A 5,978-nucleotide genomic window follows, 5' to 3' on the forward strand; every position below is an offset into this window, starting at 1 on the left:
ATATATATATATACATTTTTTTTTTTTTTTACTTAAGAGGGTGCTGAATAAATGCAATCTAGAATTCCTGAACTATTTATTTTTAGATCAACTTAAAAAAAAAAAAAAAAAAAAAAAAACAGTTATTAGAATTTTATATATATATATATATATATATATATATATATATATATATATATATATATAACACTTTTAGACTTCATCAGGCGATGTTGCTTTTACAAAATTGGAAAAGCAACATCATCCGATGAAGTCTCCAGTTATCTATAAGTAGTTAACTGAAACATACTCATGATTGTGTAGCAATACCTAAATGTTTATGCCAATACACAGTATATCTTGCTCTACTTTGTATAAACCTTATAATTCATTCTTTGAATATTCTTGGAATATATATGTTATGGAATGTTTTATGTATCAAATTTTAATATTTACTTCAACAGTGCTCAATACACGCGCAGAGCTAGGTAGTAATTTATGAAAATTACTGACAATTAAGCTACACAGAATCTTCCACAGATTGATTTCCATAAATTACTAATATACAAACACACATAATTTAGGAAGTACAAACACATATTGCTCAACTATGTTTGGCTGAGTAATATTTAATAATTATATGCGATACGAAACAATTTGTGCCAAAGGCTTCAGATCGGATAGGAAATTTGGCACAAGAGGCACCAATAAACTCTACCATCCTCTCAGTCAAATAGTTTAAATATAAGTTATAAATTACATATAATACTACAAGAACTTGATTAGCTATTGATACTTGTGGTTTTGTAAATGTACAAAAAAGTTCATCCACTGAATAGCTACATTGTGTAGTTCATCTTCTAGTAATTGGCCTCATAGACAAAATTATCCAGGCCTCTGAAAACATAGGTATAAATGGCTGATGGAAGTATTGTATCATATTTTATGTAGTAAATATATTATTAGGGTTATGATGAGAGAATATCATTGTTTTGATTCAAGTATATATATCTGACAGTTCATCAATCGAGAATCACATTAGTCTATATAAAAACATAATATATTAACGGATACATACTCTAGAGTCAAAATAATGAAGAGAATATTCTCTTGTCTTAGCCCAATATATTACACTCTAATGTAATTAAGCATCCTGGTCTTATTTCTCCCAAAACACATTACCATATTTATTGATAGTAAAAGGAAAATTAAAAAACAGAAGGAATAAAAACTAGCAAGAGATTGACCGGTTTCGTTCTGATAAAGTAAAATTTTCAGAAAATACTTTTTTGTTCCCCATTACATTTTATCTGACTATTTTATGACATACTATGCATTTTAACATGATATATATATATATATATATATATACACACACACACATAATATATATATATATATATATATATATATGTGTGTGTGTGTGTGTGTGTGCATGTTTGCGTGTGTATATCTATCTCAATTAGCAAGTAAGCAAACATTGAGATAATCAATTAAAAGTCTAGTTATGCAATAATTCCTAAAATGTTGAGACAAAAAGAAAGACGGATGGATGTTCTTAATCATTAAAAAAATACATAAATAAAACAAACAAACAAAAAAATAAAAAAAAATAAAAACTTTGGTGCTTTCTCCGAATTTACACTATATCAAAAATAAAGAATATAGAAAAAATATGTATGCTCTTTGTACCGGTGATAAAAAGAAAATGTCCTGCCCCAAAAATCACGTAAATTAATTAAGTAGTTCAATTTTAAGTGAGAAAATCAGGTGTCATGGCTAAACTATGCCATCTTAAAAGTTTGAAAAAAGGGAGGTAACTCCAAATAATTCAAACATCAAAGATTTTAGAAAGCCATTCTAACATGGAGAGAGAGGGCACTGAACCAACTCAAAATCGCTTAAAAACGACTTTTTATTTTTTAAATAAAAATAAAACTACTTGAGAAATTGATGTGTTTTTTTTTGGTGTATGATATTTTCTTTTTCTTGCACCATACAACATACAGATTTTTTTTTTTAATATAGGGTGAATTCTAGACAAGAACCAAAAACACCTTTCACATCAAAAATGCTCAAATAAGATGAATGTAAATTGTAAAAAATTTAAACAGAAAATATTCCTAATGAAAGATGTCTACTATAAACTATTAAGAAAAAAAAAAAAAAATCAATTTACTTTTCTGTTAAGCAACATTGGGAATAAGGTAAAAAGAAAACAGTGTGACTATTAGATTATTTTTCTTTGATTTTTAAATTATAACTTATGAACAATTACTGAAAGAATATCATAAGAAAAACAGAAAAGCAAAAAATAAAAAAAAACTGATAAGATTATTAAATAACATACTTTTATATATATAGGATAATCAAAACCTACTAGTTACAACAATACTAAACATAAAATTTCAAGAATTCATATGCAATAATTATAAAGACCTGAAGATATTACATATTAAAAAAAAAAATTTGTTATCAATCTGTGCTGTGCTTACTGTTATCTTATAGCGGCACGTAAGGTTGGGTGATAAGGAGGAAGGCTGGACACAAATGCAATTAAGCGCACGCAGACAAAATGTGTATGCACAAATATTTGTTGCATCAACCTCGATGGTTAAAAATACTGTGACCAACTGAGTTTTTAAACAAATTATTTGCTAAGATCTTTCCTCTGATAAGAACACATTCTTTGAAACTCCACGGATTAAGGAAATCTTTATATTTCTTTTTGATCAATAAATTCTTGTAAATTATAATTTACAGTCTTTATTGTATTCTTTTATGACAAGCTCTATTTCTTATTTTGGTTGCATTGAGCTTTTTTTTTTTATTTGGTTGGTATTAATATATAAATATTAATGGAATATACATATACATACATATATTTATTCGAAGGTAAACAGTTACATTTAGGCGACCAAATGTAACTGTTTACCTTTGAATAAATAAAATATTTTGCTCTTGTTATTAAGCACTATCTAACACCTCGTTGAGTTGATTAGTTCCTACTTTTGAATATTTCAAGCTTAGATTTATATATATATATATATATAGCAGGTCTCAAAAATATACTTATCAGCATTGTCTGGACAATAATGGTCATCAATTAGAACATTTGAGAACATAATTCTTCAATTACATTTATCTTCTGTATTCAAAGCTCATGTGCATAAATAAAGGTTTTATCGTCATTTGAAGTGCGAGTACATTTTTACCAGAATCAAACTTCATAAAAGTCTGAAACCAGATGGAGAACAAAAACTTTGACAGATAAATATCCAGCTTGCTTTTAATTTGTAAGGGTAAGCATAGTATAGCGACAAAGTTTTCAAAATACTGGTCGTATAAAGTCAGCTCAAATTGTAGAAGAAATGAATCTACCATCTATAAAAAGAAGTATTATATAATGTTTATGGAATATTCATTTATGTAGGCGGCAAGAATTAAACCAATTTGTGTACGATCGTTTCTGAGATGACAATTTTTTTTTTTTTTGTATAGTCACCAGCACAGATATTAGACACTAATGAAAAAAATTGAACATCCCTGTGATGATTAAAAGACTTTATTTTAATAAAAATTTGTATTGTTTCAAAAACTAGCATACACAGATTGATTATTGATGCTTAATCCTTGGAGAATACACAAATTATTTTCCATATATAAAATAAATATAACTATCCAATAACCATTTATATATATATATACATATATATATATATATATTATATAAATAAATAAATTTCTAAGATGTTTAGAATGGGGGGGAAGAGGAGGTCCTTTATAAAATGTTTTTTTTTGTTAAAAACATTTAACTTTTGTTCTGATTTTCACGATTTATTTGTCTCCACACAAGGTCAAAATCAGATACAAGGTCATTTTTCTCCCCCTTTTTTGTGTGAAGATATCCAGCTCCCAAAAAGCGGCACTCCATATGGGACAAAAAAATAAAAAATTGCCCTCATCAAGAAGAATTTCTTCTGAAAATAGAGATACTATACTTTGATTTCAGCACAAGAACCAAAAAAAAAAAAAAAAAAAAAAAAAAAAAAAAAAAAAAAAAAAGTGCGTTCCGATTCAAGCGATAGCAGAAATTTAACCAATTTAGCTTCAGGTGATCGAAAAGTAGGATGAAAGATTAACATTATAGTGTTCGATCTTTAACATTCATCAATGGGATGATGATCCTTTCTTGAATCTTAAAAAGTAATATGAAAGGAAATATAAACATTTTTAAAAGATTAAATAGATCATAGAAAAATGAATAAAAGAAAGGAAAGAAAGAAATTAGGCAATCATGCATTTATTTTATTTTTTCCTCTAAATTAAATCTGCAAGTTTGAGGACAATGCTCAATTTAGGATGTGAAAGCGAACTTGTTAATGAGATTAATACAAATGTGATGACAAGAATTCTAGGTAATCTGGCAGTATGGTTAACAACCAAGAAAAATATGCTGTAAATTTATATACTTTTACAAAAGTATATATAACTATCCAATAACCCTTATATATATATATATATATATATTATATATTATACTCGGGTTTTTTTATATTCAAAAGTAATGGACTAATGAATTCAACGAGCGAGGTTGTTAGATAGTGCTCAATAAAAAGAGCTGATAATACTTGTTTATTATATAAACATGCTCACATCCCGCTGCTACAAATAGCCACTTGTTTCAATCAAACAACAGATATCATCAGGCAGCGACTTGACTATTCAAAAGTTCAATGAATAATAATAATAGGTTATTCATTGAACTTTTGAATAGTCAAGTCGCTGCCTGATGATATCTGTTGTTTGATTGAAACAAGTGGCTATTTGTAGCAGCGGGATGTGAGCATGTTTATATAACAATAAACAAGTATCATATATTATATATATATATATATAAATAAAGGATAGCTGTATTGGAATAAACAACTGGTTCGACCCAGAAGCAAATATTTCTAAGATGTTTAGAATGGAGGAAGAGAAGGTCCTTTATAAAATAAAATGTTTTCACACATAAAATTTAAAAAGAAATTCTTTTGTTAAAAAGCATTTGATAACTTTTGTACTGATTGGAGTCACCAGTTGTTTTTCTCCACACAAGGTCAAAATCTTTGCAACTAACTTTAATAACTTTTTACGAAAGCGTATTAAATTTTTTTTTTTTTTTTTTTTTTTTACCAATCTGTATATTTAAAATTTTTTGAAACTTTTCATTTTTTTTTTTTAAATTTCAAAATTAAATCAAACTCAAACAAAATTAAAATGGCTGCATTATTATTTTTTTTTTTTACTATCTTAAGACTGAAATTAGTAACGATTTTTAAAACACACAATGTTTGTTTTTTTTGTATTCATCTAAGTAAAAATAATAACAAATTCAGAGATAATACATGTTGCAATCAGTTTCTATACTTTATAATTTTAAAAGTCAGTAGAAAAATAAACTTTAATACATCATATATATATATATATATATATATTATACACACTTTTCTTCCATTCGATTTTTTGGCTGCTAACCATATGGCAATAAAATAAAAAATAAAAAATTCACAACAGAAAGGTTTAAATTACAAATAAAAGGAAAAAAACAATAGCTTCACGGATATTAGGTTATCTGGATTTTCAGTTTAATATATAATAAAATAGAAAAATGAAAAAATAGAAAAAAAATGAAGAAAAAATGGGGAAAAAGAGGAAAAAAAAATGAAAAGAAAAATCAAAAAAGAAAAAAAAAAAAGTTGAATTTTCCATGTTTCATTTAGCCTTTCCGACAGTTTCAGCATCATCAAAAGCCAATATGGCCCTTTATCCACCATTTCTACTGGCCAAGCAGGAAAACAAGAAAAGAGAATCTAGCGCTTAAAAAAAAAGCATATCTCAATTGAGCCGAAGCCCCAAAAAAGAAAATGCGAGTTGAAAGAGCAAGATTATGACTTATATCATTTTAGCATTGTCGTTATAGAAAAAACAAAAATCAGTTTTTCATTTGCTTTCTA

This window comes from Euprymna scolopes, chromosome 11 (assembly GCF_053919585.1).
Source record: "Euprymna scolopes isolate OS-2025 chromosome 11, ASM5391958v1, whole genome shotgun sequence".
Taxonomy (NCBI): Eukaryota; Metazoa; Mollusca; class Cephalopoda; order Sepiida; family Sepiolidae; genus Euprymna; species Euprymna scolopes.